Source organism: Alligator sinensis, unplaced genomic scaffold (genome assembly GCF_000455745.1).
Source record: "Alligator sinensis unplaced genomic scaffold, ASM45574v1 scaffold377_1, whole genome shotgun sequence".
Taxonomy (NCBI): Eukaryota; Metazoa; Chordata; order Crocodylia; family Alligatoridae; genus Alligator; species Alligator sinensis.
In genome coordinates, this window is record NW_005842047.1 from 1,630,184 (window position 1) to 1,647,504 (window position 17,321).

Here is a 17,321-nt window from a genome sequence, read left to right on the forward strand (position 1 = left end):
CCACAGATGGTCTGTTCAGTGACTGATAGTTTTACAGATACAGTTGCTTTTCCTGTATTATTCACCAGGGATGAGGTTTAAGAGACAATATTTGAAGAAGGAGCCCATGGTATCACTACTCTAGGACCTGTGCTTTTGTCAATGGACAAAAGGACACAGAGACAATGGATAACAGTGTAGAAACATGGGCTTTTTGCATAGTGTCTTTATGACTAGTTAACCTCTGGGTTTTGCAGATTTAGATGACTGGAGCTTAAGCTACTTCTGCAGCAGCGAAGGACAGAAGCCAATGAAGCCAAGGAGCTTCCCCTTTCTTTATTCAAAAGGACTTGCAACAAAGAACATAAGGTTCCTGCTTGCACTGCACAAAGAAGAGTTGGGTATGACTACAGAACAGAATTGGGAATGTTTTTCAGAAGTACTACTACTTCTGCTGCTGGGACTGTGAAACATTTGTTACATAACAGAGATCACTTTGGACAAGTCATGGGATCTGTCTTTTTTTTAATGTGTCATTTATAGAACTAATTTTTTTAATGACTGCAAAGGTTCATCATGAGCCATAGCTAATCATTGGAAACAGTTTTCCCCACCCAGTGAAAGTTTTCAAGATGTCAAACGTTTCCACATTATGCATCAGTACAAAACCAGTCTTTCAAAATGGAGAAAGACAGAGGCAGACCCTAATGTGGGTCCTCATCACCTTTTAAATAACTCAGAATAGCTAAGTGCTTAGGGCAAGATCAAGGTTCCTGCACACCTGATACAAAGTATGAACTAAAACCAGGATCTCTCACATCCCAGATGAATGTCTTAACCACTGAGATCTTGCTTTTTCTGTGGATGGAACCCTTTCTTCTCACTTCGACCAGAAATTCCATCCTTGTCAAAACTGTTACACAAATCCCTAGATTTGACAAATCAACATTTTCAGATTAAAAAAAATATTCTCCAACCAGCTCTACTGAACATCTTAACCATCTTTACAAACAATAAAAGCACTGACCTAGATTCAGATGCAATCTAAATTATCTTCTACCAGCATATACCAAGGCTCAAGGCTCCAGGTGAAAGAAAGCACATAGGACTAAGAGCTAGAGTGGCAGAGCTTACCCCCAAGTTACCATCTTTCATGGGGTCCACAAGGGCCACCACATTTGAAGGAGGGGTTGAAATTGCCTGGAAAGAAGCTGCCAAACCAGGATACACAGATTTAGCACATCTAATGGGCAGCCTTTACTGAGCTCCTCATATGGAGCTTTTGATTGCTACAGAAAGCAGCATGCCACTTCAGAAACCCTGCCTGAAGGCAAAGAAAGTTAGTGCAAGTTGAGGCATGGAGAAATAAAGCCCCTCTGCTATATTTAAACGTGAAATTCTGGCCCCTTTTGCCACCCCCTTCCCTCTCTCCCCCCTTTCAATTGATTCTAGTTTCTGTAATCCTTCCAAAATCAACAGGATTGCATGGGTATAAGTAGGGTTACCATATTTCCGGTTTCATAAAAGAGGGCACCTGTTGTGGGGGGAGGTAACATGATTGTGGGGAGGGGGCAGTGATATGCCCATGCCCATGCCCTGCCCCAGCCCTTCCCAGCCTTGCTGCTGCCCTTCATTCCCAACCCACAGTCCCCCAACACCTCCAGACCATGTTGGTGTCCTTCACTCCCAAACTGCAGCCTGCCCCCCCATCCCTGCTGATGACCCTCACCCCCAAGCAACAGCCCCCTGGCACTGCCTGTTCCCTGTGCTCCTGACCCACCCCCGATGCCCTTCACTCCCAAACTACAGCACCCCCAGCCCTCATCCCGCCCCAGCCCTGCCGATGCCCCTCACTCCCAACCCTCAGCCTCATGCCCCCCGCTCCCCGAATCCCTACAAGTGTCTCCTGGATGCCCCAGCCCTGCGAGCACAGGCACTGGCCAACACCACAGCTCCCTGTTGCCCCTCCCCTGTTACCTTCTCCCACTGGAGGAGCAGGCACCTCCCCTACTCTGCTGCACCCCAGTGCCAGGGAAAACTTCAATGCTGAGCAGAGCAAAATCCCAAATCCTGGACGTTTGTTGATATTTCAATAAAATGCCCGGACAGAGATGGGAGGGCCCAAAAAGAGGATGTGTCTGGGAAAACCCAAACATATCATAACCCCAGTATAAGTGAAGGCAGGATTTGGCCTGTCTGTCTTGTTAAACCAAACAACAGAGAAGTGCTTAATAGGTAATCCGAGAAATCTGAAATTTGCAAAATTTCTGTTTGTTTTATTTCACAGGAGGAGTAGTCTTCACTAGTTCTACTCATGTCAGCACAGAAAGCAGTATCTTGTCCAAAAGCTTTGGGTGAATCCCTGGTCCCAATGAAATCAGTAGGAATTTTTGCCACCGACTTCAGATATACCAGAAGTTCACTTTTAATTTATAGTACACTGTTTCCACATAAAAGGGAGAAAAACTGACCTTCCCTGTTTTGGAAAGTTTGGTAAAGGACTTGCTTCAAGGTTGGTGACTGGATGAAATGTGATCTGTATGAAATGTTCCAACGTATTAATGATTGTGTTTTTATAACTTCCAATGTTTTACAGCTTTGGCTGGAATCAATAGACATTTGCAGTCAAAGAGAAAAAAAATCTGTGAATTTACAAGGATTTAGGCTCTTCTTACTGACACCCTACAGATTTTGCTGTGTTCTCTAAAATACCAGGTTCCACTTAAAACAATCACGTTTCCAGACCATCTGGGTTTGCAGAAGCAGAATGTAAACAGATGTGCTGTTGCCTTATTTTAGAATGTGTAGCAAGCTGGATTCAAACAATAGCACTAAGAAATGTAAACTGCTCCCATTCCTCTCAGCAGGGTGGGTGTTAACTTTGAAGACTCATTGTGACTTCTTTAATGCCAAGATGTTAACTATTGCCTTGCTGGCAGCCTACCTGAAACCCCAAGGTAATGAACTTATCTAGTGTACCCATTTGTATTCACTCGTTTGTGATGTTGCATTCACTTGAAAAGGAAACTGCATTACAATAAAGCCAGTAGGAATATTCTCCCCCCTTAATCAGGCAGTTGAATTGTTTCTACTGTCTTTCAAAATTAGGGTTAAAGGGAAGTCAGGGGTGAAAGGTTAGCTTAATCATTGCTACTCTCTACTGTGCAACTTGCAGGATGTTATGGCTTTTGCCATTAACTTGGATCACTGCATGCATGGATGGCAGCTCATTTCAATCAGCTGACAAATATCTTTCGGTGAAGCTCCTCAGAATAGGCAGAACTTAAATATAACAGCAAGGCAAAGTAGAGAACAAAATCAAACTAAAGCTGACCATAGAAGCTTCATACATTTGAAGCAACTATGAATTTGAGGGGGAAAAGAGACTATATGTTTTCAAAAGTGGCTGGCAATGTTGTCAACCTTCACTTTTGGGTATCTGGGGAAGGACATTTTGAAGTGGCCTGATTTTCACAGTGTGTGTGCTTGGCACCTTCTGAAAATCAAGCCATTTTAAGGCGTCTCAAGTTGAGTCCTCCAAATTGCTGGTTACTTTCGAAAATTTAAACCAAGGAATAGAGTTATCCTGTAATCTTTGGAAGGGGATAGACAATCAAGGCTCAGCAGCACTCTCCAGAGCCTTCTGGAACTAGTTAGCTCATGCCTGAAAAATCAACCTCATCTACCTCACATTTCTTTACATAAAGGGAAGAAATAAGATTTTTTTTCTTTTTAAGGAAAATTTTTCATGTTGCAAGCCAAATCAGCCAAATCAATTCCAAATCCATGAGTCATTCAAGAACCATATGCGACCCTACTACCAGCAAACATCCTCCACCCCCACCTGGGGCTTCAGATGCTTCCTGATCCTTTGGCAGGCATCCTACGTGCAGGCCAAAGCCTGGACGCTTGGGGATCGGATGCCCCTGAATTTCACTTGCCCTCAGGCATAAGGCAGCAGGAGCAAGCTAGGGAGAAGTCTCCTATTTCCATAAAGTGGGTGTAAAGCCATGATCTTCCCAATGGAAATGAAAGTGGGAGGTTAACTATACCTTACCTCTACCCGGGTAATACCAAACAACATGGTCAATTTTGATCATTCAAGGGATGCTTCCATCTATAGAAGTACTGCTATGAGAGGTCATAATTGCTTGGGCACTGGCAAAGAGGCAGAAAAGAGTGGTTTGCAGTGTTTGCTTGCTTCATGCGGTAGCCAGTTCTGTTCAGCCTTGTCCACACTACAGCTTTTACTTGCATTTCTATATGCAAAGTTAACTCAAAACATGGTTTGTGAGCACCAGCTACATGGTTAACATGCAATTAACCAACTGCCTCAGCATGCCAGGTGTTTAGTTGCTGTACTCAGGACACCCTCACCCTGCTTATGTAAGGTGCTTAGCATTTCCTCCTTGCTCCTAGCTCTCAGCTGGGTCTACACTGAGAAATGTGTTATCCATCTCCTTGTTTTGCTACACCATTTATACAGCTGCACTGGGTTTTAATGGCAGGAGGATGAGAGCACTGCTCTGTCCAGAACATTGTCACCTTGCTCATAACAGATCTATAAGGCATAGTGCTATAACCTCAGCTAGTCCACAGTACCACTCCCACAACTGCACCACACCTAAAGCAATGATAGGAGAAGATTCTTAGTGTATCTAGGGCAGTGGGATCAGATGATGATTTGTGCAGGTGACACTTAAGAGTGGCATAATTAATTGAGATCTATGAAAAAGCTATTTTCCATTTACTCAGGCTATACAGTCAATTAATTTATTTCCCTTTGTGTTTGCATGCATCTTTTGCAGCAGCAAGAAAGAAAGAATGGCTATAATGTGCCTTCTTATCACTAGCAACACCTTCCAAAAGTCCCAACCTTATATAAAGAACAGGTACAAATTTAGTCATTGCAAATATGTACACAGTTCACTTCTCTCCTGTGAGAAGTCCCACTAAGCTAGTGGTCTCTCTAGGCCCTACACATTATGCTTGCACACCAGGTTTTGCCTATATAGGAAAGATTTTTCAGCATGAGCTAAAATATTAATTTAAACCACTATAGCTACAACGGTATTGATCCCTATGTGGACATACATCCTCTAGGATAAACATACCCTTAGTTGCTATAATTTATGATGCTTGGGAAGGGGTTCTAGTAGAAGAGAGGAAAAAAAATCCCCTTTCTTATACTTGAACAAGACTTCCCACAAGGGAAGGCAGGGGTGAGGAAGAGGGGCTGTACTTATATATAATTCTTTTAGAGTAACTGCTAAAACTTTGCAGTGTAGAAAGGGTCTGTGTACGTCCAGGAACAGGGCCCTAACTCACTCAGTTCATTACCTTCAGCAAGAAGAAACAAAAGTTCTAAAGTTGGTATTTGTTGCTCACGAACCTCATAATCATTCCATATCTGACTTCCATTTGAAGCTGCAGTTAGGGTGCATGTTGCCTTCATCAGCTAGGGTAAACAAGCTCCAGACATCCCAAAAAGTTTCCAGTATCAAATATTAATTTTTCCTGGATCTAAGACTATACAACACCACAACAACATATTCATGAAAACTCACGATAGAAAATTAGGCTTAAAGCAGTAAACATCTGTTTTTATTTTAAAATTCACAGAAATTGGCTTCACATGCAGAGCCCAATAAAGCAGAATAATCAAGATCCTCAGTGTCTATTGACTGTCAGTCAGTTAAAAGGTGTTCAGTGTTTTGCTACACACCTCATGAGACACCCCTACATGTCTGTGCATTGTTGAACATCTTTGGCAAATGCCTAGAGGTTCATAACAAAGGCAGCTGAACATAGATTTGTTAGGTTTACAGTTTTGTTTTATTGCTAGATTCAATTCCTATTTCAGCATCAACAAGGCACCACATGCTTGTTACTAAAAGGATAAACAGCATTAAAAAAAACCTACTAGAACCCACCTTTTGCTTTTCCTTGTATCTGCCTTTGTTAACATAAAGTGAAAAATAAAAACCCTGACAGCTGGATGTGTATTAATTTAGAAGCCCTTGCCTGGGGTGTCATAATCTGAAGTTATGTTGCAGGCATGAGCATGTAGTACCCTGGAATGCTGACGTTAGCAAGGCTGTCACTGAGTTTACTTAACACTCATTTCTCTCAGTCTGCTTCAGACTAGAAATGCAGGCAATGAAAACCAATTCAACCTTTGACAACCTCAGTTGTAGCACGATAAAGATTCTTGTTAGCAGAGCTCTGTCTTTGCAGCTACATGAAAGAGGCATTCAGGACATACTTTTATTCAGAAGACACAGAAAGATAGCCCCAAAATGTCTCTGGTTACCTTTTATTGACAAGAGTAGGGAAAACTTTTAGAACAAACCAAACCAAGCTTTCTTAGCATCCACCATTCAACTGCAAAACAAATGCTCTGTGATTCCAAACCAAAAGAAGCCTTTTTAAATGTCTTTGATTTAGGTAATGCATTAACAGGATCAAAAATGCTTTTTAACCTATTTATCCTACACTACAGTAGTAGGGAGGAAAAAGATACATAATGATTTAACATGATTTCTCAGTCAGAAATAATGGCAGGGAACAGCATGCACCTAGGAAAGGGCAGTTTATTAATAAGCATCCAATAATATTTGGAATAAAATATGCACATCTTGATAATGTTTGGACAAATATGTTGCCATTGAGTCATGATGTTCTAACAATAAACATTCCTGTGATACCATTTTAAGAAAGTTGAATTCTGATCAAAATAAACTCATATATTAAAAACTATAAGAAAAACTATTTAAAAATTAACATTTCTAAACCAAATCCTCTTGAATGTACGCATCTAAATATATATTTTATGTATAAAGTTGCTTTAAACTGCACATCTTCACCATGAAAAGCTATTTTGTATAAAGCGTACAGTATTGCAAAGAAGTTAAATCACATGATCTATTCATCAGATGTAATGGACATACAGACTAGTGCCCTGATCCTAGTGAGCCTCATTCAGGGTCTGTACATCTGGACTGTATTATAAATGAAGAAGGATGAACCACTAATGGGGCCCTAGCCAGGGACTTGAAAGACACAGGTTCAAAATCCACATTCTTCACAGATTTTGTGTGACCTTAGTTGGTCATAGATTCATAGATGTTAGGGTCGGAAGGGACCTCAATGGATCATCGAGTCCAACCCGCTGCATAGGCAGGAAAGAGGGCTGGGTCTAGATGACCCCAGCTAGATGCCTGTCTAACCTCCTCTTGAAGACCCCCAGGGTAGGGGAGAGCACCACCTCCCTTGGGAGCCCGTTCCAGACTTTGGCCACTCTAACTGTGAAGAAGTTCTTCCTAATGTCCAGTCTAAATCTGCTCTCTGCTAGCTTGTGGCCATTATTTCTTGTAACCCCCGGGGGCGCCCTGTTGAGTAAAACCTCACCAATTCCTTTCTGTGCCCCCATGATGAACTTTTAGGCACATTCCCTTCTGTGCCCCCATGATGAACTTATAGTCACTTGGTCTATTTCTCAATTCTTCATTTAATACCATACTCCAAACACACACGGATGTTGAAAGTTTGTCAGGTGCTCACATACTATGGTCACAGAGACCATAAATGTGCTTTAGATAGAAGGTCAAGAAAGGAGCATGCATGTCTTTCACAATGAATTTAGCAGTTTATAAAATGCAGCCAACTGTGTAGTCAACAGATTACTTCAGCCAGGAAAAGAGAACAAACAAATAATCATAATGCTTTGTTAATATGGTACTTTATAAAGTACTATTTATTTTTTTCATAGTGCTGTACAGACATTCATTAATTAATCTTAACACTTCTTTATGACAAATACCCAAAGCTTTGGCCTATTGAGCAAGTACAAAAATCTAGCAAATCATGACCTTAAACTGCCCTGTATCAAAGATTCCCTGACATGTTTAGATACTGAGACAAAGATTTGCAATTATGTAAACACCTTTAAAGAAAACTCAGGGTCCCTTGTAAAATTAAGTGCATTTGGGGCTTCCTTGATGTTTTGATGTTTTCATATTTTAAAATTGTACAGGGTCTAATGTACTGCAAGTACCTTCTGGTTTTGTTGGGGTTTTTTACAAGATATAACTCTATGCAGAAAAGTCTGCACTATGCACATACATTTATTAAAGGTGCACACATTTGCCTTCTGGCCAGTCATTTTTGTTGTAGAGCACTGATCTGGACCACTACACACTGAGTTCACATCCTTGGTGTGGTATGAAATACATCTAGGATTAAGGATTTATTTAGAATGCATTTGGTAATACTGTACAAAATACTGCTGGATTATCTAGTTCATATAAATAAAATACAAATTAGGGCATGACTAACTAGGCTGCAGTACCATAGAAAAGGACCTGGGGGGTGTAGTGGACCACAAGCTGAATATGAGTCTACAATGTGTTCTTGTAGCATACTGGGTTGTATTTAGTCAGCTGCAAGTCAAAGAAAGTGCTTCTTCCACTCAATTAAACACTGGTGGAGCCTCACCTGCAGTACTGTGTCCAGTTTGGCACATCAAACTTCAAGAAAGATGTAGACAAACCTGAAAGAGTCCAGGAGCTGTACAAACATTAACTAATTAACAAAAATAATTAAAGATGTAGCACACGTGATTTACAGGGAAAGGCTGGACAATCAGGGTTTATTTAGTCTAATGAAGAGAGAACTGAGAGGGGATTTTAAAACAATCTTCAAATATATGATGGGCAGTTACAGAGAGGAGCATGATAGGCTATTATCTGTAGCTGCAGGGGACAGGACAAGAAGTAACAGTCTTAAACTGCAACAAGGGAAATCTTTGATAGATAGTAGGAAGAACTTTCTCATTAGGAGGATGGTTAAACCCTGAAGCAGATTAGCTAGGAAGGCTATGGAGTCTCCATTTTGGAAGTTAAGAGCATATTAAACAAACACTTGGCTGAGATGGTTTAGTCAGGGATGATTCTGCATTGAGCAGGGGGCCGGACTAGATGGCCTCCTGAGGTCCCTTCCAACTCTAGTTTTTCTATGCTTCTATGAAATCCTTAAATCTGTGAAGACACGAAACTGATAATTCAGGGACTGATAAACATTTATTATTTAAATTAGCCCCCTAGACCATTAAGATGTCTTCAGGCAAAACTAGCCTGTTAAATATTTCAATCAACACAGCTTCTTAGGGATCACAACTGAATAGCTTTTTTCACAGTATAGGAGCACTAACATTAATAGATAACTTAAGGGAATTTATGACATATCTAGCATCTACTCTTTGCTACTCCAGCGGGCCTGATCTTAATGGAAGGAACTTTGTGTAAATGTTATGGGTGTTACATAAAGCAAAGCAGATTTTGCCTTTTTAAGAGTGTATAAATTAGTATAAGGAGCCTAGATTACTCTCACTTGCGCTGGTATAAAAGCAGAACAAGTCTATTGATGTCTGTGATGTCACAAAGAGCAAAATACAGCTGTACTCTGATCCAAATCCCACTGAAATAAACTAGATTTCTTCCACTGACCAAGCCCACAGTTTATATTGGTACAATTTAAAGACTGAGAAACCAGCGGAAGTGATAAACTACACCAAGTTAGTATCCCATGGTGCAAAGTATTCCTTTGTCTTCAGTTTTGCCCCTAAGATACTTAGTACAGTTTGGGCACTCTAGAAACTAAACAGTAATACACAATTTCTCCTGCTACTTTTCTAAGAACAAGACTTGTAAGTGGAGTTCTGGCATAAAGCAGTATTCTTTCATCTCTTCTCAGAAAATAATTTTGTGGTGTATTTTGCAGGTGGCAGGAGAGAACACTACAGCAGGCACACGTTAAATGCAACACAGTTCTGTTGTAAGAGTAAAGATCAACTTTTTCTCATGTGGTTTGGGTGCATAGAAGAGACTCCATTTTCCTGGCTTATTTGTATCATCCATACACATTGTAATCAATTACCAGCTCAGCTTTCAAATCCTTCCCAGCCACCTTGCTGCCAATTTTCTGAGGTCTTTTAAAACTTCTCTCAGCTATCTTGAACATTAACAAATATATTAGTCCTGGCAGATACTGTTTCCTTATAGAGGTTTCTCACTATTCCCTTATAGAAGCTACTACCATGTGTTTAAGTGAAAAACAAGTCTTCAAGCTTTTGTTTTCATTACTCAGCCAACTTACTATCAACTACATACTGCCCCCAGGTAAGAGGGAGAGCTGAATTTGTTTCACTGTTCAGCGGGCTTGTGTCAAAATCCAGAACAAAGGCCTTTGATAGATGCAAATTGTCCTATACTCTAGGAATGACTACAGCATTAGCTTTTAAATCCTGTCAACTTTCTGGGCATCTATTTCTTGTGAACCATGTTGTAGAACCAGAGAAATACTAGAGTTTCTACAAATTAAGTGCCCAGCTTCAAAATCAAGCCTTTCTCCCATTTAAAAATACAGGCAGACACACTCATTCCATTTCAGAAGCTCTTCAGTCCTTGACCACAACAACAGATAAAAGTTTTTGCCAGGGAGGGATTCTGTTATATTTAATGCTGAATAAAACTACAACAGTGATTCAAAGTGCTCAAAATCACACTGAAGTGGCATTTCTTCTTCAATGCCTTAAGATGCATGAATCACGTCATGAACGCATGAAATGATTCACTTCTGAAGATGTGCAATTCATTGCAATAGCTTTTGTTTGTTTGTTTATTTGCTAATGAAGAGTTCCAAACTCTGTACCACTTTTGCCATGCATGCAGTGACAAATACATCAAGTGATGCTATCTAGCATTCAAGAAAAGCATCTGAAAATCTATTAGCAACTATTGATAACGAGCAAACCTCAAAATAGTTAGAGGTGACCTTCAGGTACCATTATTAGTTAGTCTTGATGCTAGGAAGTATGATGACATGTAGGTTAAGGCACCTTGCGAGAGCTCCAAAGGCATGATTTAAATTCCACTCCAGACTTTATGCCAAAAGCTGTTCCTGTTGTGCAGCTGTAAATGGGTATTTGATTATTCAGAGTAGGAAGCCAAAGGTGGCTGACATGATGCTGGCTGTATTACTCCCTTTTGTGTCTTTAGCTACAGAAATAAGTGTGCCTTAGATTAGACTGAAGAACCACTAGGCTCAGAAGGACCTTTGATTGTTTGCAATATATGGAACGTACACATGGTGCCTGATCTGACTCTTGGCAATCTGATTAGCAAGAAAATTTGATAAAAGCGAACAAAAGAGAAGGGTGTTAGACAGACTACATTTACATCAATAAGAATGCCTGCTTACTGAGCAAAAGCATGCACACAGCTGCATAGATATTTGGTTTTTAAGCAAACACCTTTAGATTCCTTTTTTTCTTTTCTTTTTAAGATACCATTGTAGACTTTAATCTTAAGAGCTAAGGACAGAAATGACACAAACTCATGGGAGACTGGTGCCTCCTGAGTCGGGGTGGGGGGGGGCACTTGTCCCCACACCTGTGGCCAGTCAGTGACTGGGGGATGGTCCCCCTGCAGCTAATTGCACCAACCGGTTGTGCGCACTGACCCAGAAGTGCCAGCAGTGCACCCGGAACAGCCAGAGGCACTTCTCCTGACACCCCCGCTCCCCAGCCGGTGCTCTCAAGGGAGCGCTCTCAGGGGGTGCACATGCACCCACTATGCGTTGCCACTGCATAAATTGGTATAAGTGAACTGAACCCGGTTCAAAGCTGTAACACAACAGAAATCCAGCACACATGAACCATTTTCAAAATTGGTGGAACCAGTTTAAAATAAATCTGGATGGATGTAGTATCAGACTTAACTGACTTAGGTTAAATCACTTTACTGAACTTCTGTCCCACATCTCCTCCAGATTCAAGTTAACTCACAGTCCCTCACCATCCCAGGATGCTTTGCACCTCCCCACAACCTCTTCACCCCACCACCTTGCAGGGTGGGTAGGATAGCTTTGGCTTAAGCTGTCTGCCCAGTCAACCAGAGAAGTATGCTCTAGCCTCCCCCCACCCCACTTGGCTTTTGGCCTGGGTCACTGCAGGCATGTGGCTGCATTTCCAGAATCAAAAGTGAATGTCTGTTCACTTGCTTATCAGTTCAATCTATGGAGCTTAGACTAACCTGCAAAGATCAAATAAATTCTGCTTTGGGCTTTTTGACTGTCTGTACTTAGCCAAGAAGGACTTCTTAAGAGGAGTGGCATGGGAGAATGTACAGAAACAATTGTGTAGGAGGTAAATGAACAGCCACTGATAACATTCTAAATATTTTCAGAAGTTCATCTAAAGTATCTAACTTCCTTTGGCTTAGAAATCAGGTTAGAAATGTTATAAGAACAAGCTGCCTCCTGTCAGAAATGCCCTGTGAATAACCCCTGTTACAGTAACTTGCCTCTTCTTTATGAAGCCAGGAAATATAGAGCTATAGAATAATGGAAAATATGACTGAATCTTTGCAATATTGCAACATTTTCCTGAGATTTGTAATCTAGTGCTGCTAATGCTCCTGGTAATATTTTGCACTTCTGACATGTTTTACATACAAGGGCTGAAACTTAAATTTAAGTGTCAAACCTGTGAAGTTAGGAAATAATCCCTTTCCCCCAATTTAGAATGCAATAGTAATTAAACAGCACCCAACCAAATCACCACAAAACACTTTACAGCAGGAAATGAAGCTTATGGGTAACCAAGGCCCCAGAAAGAAGGTGGAATTTACTGAAGACATCTGGGATAACATCTTTATCTTTATCATTTATTCTGTCTGAACAACCTCAGCCAATTGTTCCTTGTTTAGGTAACTGACTTTGATGTCCTTCATGTGTCATCAAAGTACATACACACCCATGCAACATTATGAAGACAGAGGAAGTTACAATTGCAAAGGTTTTATTCACTATCAAGAAAGGATTTGTCTTGCAATTTTCGAAAGTAAGAACTACAGTCATACACTTTCAAAGCAGGTAGAATGAATTTTCCTGAAAATTCATCCAACCATTTACAGAATTGCACATCCCTTAGCAAAGTTGTTTCTTAGATCACTACTTGTAGCTAAGTGAGGAAAATCCGCATGGTGTTTGTTTGCAGTTATCCAAAACCACCCTAGAAAATACACAGCCATAACCATAATGTAAAGAGAGGGTTTAGTTTTGTATAAATGCTGCTTCCATTTTTGTGATTGCATAATGCTTTGCTTATCTATAGCTTTATCATACAGAAATAAAAGTTTTAATTGAACTGGTTGTAATGAAATACAAACACAAATCATTCTTCTAAACAAAATATGCTGAAATTTTAGGTTGTATCCCACATCCACATTAGCACTATTCTATGCCATTGCAGTTGCTAAAGTCTCTGTGTCCCTGGTCTCAGATCCTAGCAAGAGCAAAGTCATAAGGCACCACCATACTGTGGGCAAGTAGGGAGAGGATAAGATCAAACAATTTAATGCCAGTGTGGAGAAAGACATTAAACTGATTAAATCTAATGTGATAAAAGTTTAACAAGTTATTTTGCCTGATGAAAGACCAGTCCATCCTAACCACTTACTGAACCATTTTTTACTTTTTCAGCTAATTTAGTGTTGCAGATGCAAAATGTCCATAGACCTTTTAGGGCTTTAATTGACTAATTTATCTAGTAAAGTCATGCCTGAAAATAATAATAAAACTAGATTCAAGATTCAAAATCAAACCAGTTATAAAACACTGATGAATTAATTCTCTCTCACGCTTAATTCAAATGTACCTGAGTGTTTAACATGAAGCTCACTGCATGTCATCACTCTGTTTTCACCATTTCTAAGCTGGTATTAAAAGCAGCAGAATGAATTGGTTTTCCAGGAAAAAAAATAACACAAGAAGGTAAGACTTTCCAGATGGCACCTATGTCAAAGAAAAGTAAATCAATTTTCAGAGTAACAAATCTTGGTATCTGTCTCTAAAAAAAATTCTTATGGCTATATGCATCCCTGGACTATCTGATAGAGTGATAGACCAGAACTGGGAGATTTGCTGGAAACACAGAAGCTCTCTACTTCTCCCTGTTGCTGAAGAGGAAGAGAACATGTTTCTACCTGCTAGTAGTGTGTGTCTGCATATTGAGCTCTCTGGCTTCCCATATAGTCAAAACCATAAAACTAAGAGGGTTCCTTCCTGCTGTCAGGTATATTGCATATTTATCATACAGTTCAGTGCACTTTCACAAAATTCCCCAGCAAACTTCCTGGAGTTTACATCAGGATAAGTATCGCATCAGTAGGTTGAACACAGGGCAGGAAGGCAGCTTAAGAACTAACCCATTCAAAATGGCATAAGCTTTTGCAGATGACATCCTACCCCATCAGATGCCATGACAATATGCTATGCTATTGGTAGTTATGGAAAATGCTATAAGATGATGATGAAATACAAGCAAAGGAAAGAAAATGCTCACTGTGAACTATATGTTTCCAAAAACCTGTGTATACGAGTCCTCATAAAATTAAAAATTCTGCACCTTTCCCCCAATTTACTTATTTCAAGTCAATTAAACCTTAGAAGGGAGAAGCTAAATCATGCATAACCCAATGGGGAAGAGATCCACAGAAAAGAACAGTTTCATAGAACATGCTGACCTGAATTTCATAGGATATACTCTAATATGACCAGGAGACTGCCTGGCATGGTTCCAGGCTCATGGGACCAGGAGCATAGCCACCTTCTCTTGTGCGGTATGCTCCACTTTGGAGTCTCTGGGGCACCAGATAGAGGAGCTTCAGGCTGCAGTCCAGAGACTACATGCCATCAGGGATGGCGAGCAGGAGACAGGCCTGGCAGTAGGAGTCTTTCACCCCCTGGAGGTAGAGGGTAGACCAAGTTCACCTTCCAGGACAAAGGAGGACTTGGGGATCTCCCATACTGTCCAGCCAGAGGGTTGGACCAAGGTGATCAAGGGCCCCAAGGCCTGCTGCACCAAGGTCCCCTCCCCTCTGGGGCTTTGCAACAAGTACAAACCTCTTGCAGCCCCAGTTGAGCCTGCAGAGATGCCAGCTCCTGCAGGCAAGGGAGGATCACCCACACCTACTCTCCCTAAGATGAAACGCAGAGTGGTCGTCGTGGGAGATTCCCTCCCGAGGGGAACTGAGGGGGCAATCTGCTGCCCCGACCCCCTGGCCCGAGAGGTCTGCTACTTCCTGGGGGCCCGCATCTGGGACATAGCAGAGAGGATCCCAAGGATTATCTGGCCCTCCGACCACTACCCTATGCTCCTTATCCATGTGGGCACAAATGACATGGCTTGGAGCAATCCCAGCCAGGTCATGAGAGACTACAGGGCTCTGGGAGCAGAGCTTAGGGGGTTGGCAGTGCAGGTGGTCTTTTCCCCAATCCTCCCGGTTGTGGGTCATGGGCTGAGGAGGGAGAGGTAGTCAGCCAAAGACTGTGGTGCTGGTGTCATCATGAAGGTTTTGGCTTCCATGATCACAGTCCGCTCTTTAGTGAGTGAGGCAGTGGTTTGCTGGGGGGAGACGGCCTCCACCTCACTCCACTGGGGAGGAGGCTCTTCTCAGCCAGAATGGCTGACCTGCTTGACCAGGCTTTAAAATCAGCCAGCTGGGGTTTGGAGGGATTACCACCACTGCAAGCCCACTGGGCAACCTTTGTAAATCCAGCAGGCTAAGGCACTTAAGGGAACCCACCCCTACCCTAGCCCAGAAATGATCTGTAGGGAAGGCAGGGGCCCCCAATGGGACACTTACCTGCCTGTATACCAATGCCAGGAGCTTGGGGGGTAAACAGGAGGAACTGGTCCTCCTGCTAACATGAAAGACTATGACCTCACAGGGATAACGGAGACGTGGTGGGACTCCACCTATGACTGGGCCACAGGTATAGATGGCTATACCCTGTACAGGCGAGATCATACAGATAAGAGGGGTGGGGGTATAGCTCTCTATGTCAACGACAGCTACACATCCCTGCAAATTGATACTGGCACTCAGGAAGGATCTGGACTCTCTCTGGGTTAAAATACATGGGGAACATGGCATAGGGGGCATCATGGTAGGAGTCTACTACAGACCTCCTAACCAGAAACAAGAGCTGGACCAGGAATTCGCCAGGGAACTGGGTGAGGCTGCATGCTCTCGGTGCATGGTTATCGTGGGACAGTTTAACTACCCAGACATCTCATGGGGAGAGCACTCAGCCAAATCCAATCAAATGCAAAGCTTCCTCATGTGCGTGGATGAGCTCTACCTGACTCAAGAAGTCTGTGGGCCAAGAGGTAAAGCATTGCTGGACCTGGTACTGGCCAAAGGGGATGACCTAGTCAGCGACCTAAGAAATCAATGGAAAGCTGAGTGATAGTGACCATGAGCTGATCACCTTTACCATCCATCGCAAAGCTGGCAAATCAGTCAGCAATACAGACGTCCTCAACTTCAGTAAAATTGACTATGACAAGATCAGGAGGCTTGTTGTCAATGCCCTGAGGGACCATGACTCAACAGGAAAAGGAATCTAGGAGGAGTGGTTGCTCCTCAAGGGAGCAAGCCTGACAGCACAAGAGATGGCCGTCCCATCTCAGAGGAAGAGTAGCAAAAGGGCACAAAAACCCCCTTGGCTCAGAAGGGAACTTGAGGATCTCCTATGCCTCAAAAGAGAGACTTATAAAGGATGAAAGGCTGGAATTACCACCAAGGAGGAGTACTCAGCACTGGTACGTACCTGCAGGGAGCGGATCAGCAAAGCCAAGGCTGCAACCAAGCTCCATCTGGCTTCACATATCAAGGATAACAAAAAGTCTGTTTTCAGATATGCAGGGAGTCAGAAAAAAAGCAAGGGTAACTTTGGACCCCTGCTGCACCAAATGGGACAGCTGGTAACTGAAACCCAGAAAAAGGTCAATCTGTTTAATGGGTACTTTGCATCAGTCTTTCATCAGTCCAATGGGACCACCCTGCCTAGCAATATGAAGGACAGTCAGGGTGAGGGCATATGAATACCCAGCATCACTGTTGATCTAGTAAAGGAACACCTTGAGAGGCTGGACACCTTCAAGTCAGCTGATCCTGACAGATTACACCCTAGATTACTCAAGGAGCTGGCAGGTATCATAGCCCAACCGTTGGCAAAAATATTTGAAAACTCATGGTGCTCAGGTGAAGTACCTGAAGACTGGAAGAAGGCCAATGTGTACCCATCTTCAAGAAATGGTGGAAAGCAGGTCATGGGAATTACAGGCCAATCAGCTTGACCTCAATCTCTGGTAAGATTCTGGAAAAAATTATCAAGAAGACCCTTCTGGATAAGATGGCTGAGGGCAACATCCTGAGGGACAGCCAACACGGGTTTATCGCGAGTAGGTCTTGCCTGACCAATGTCATCTCCTT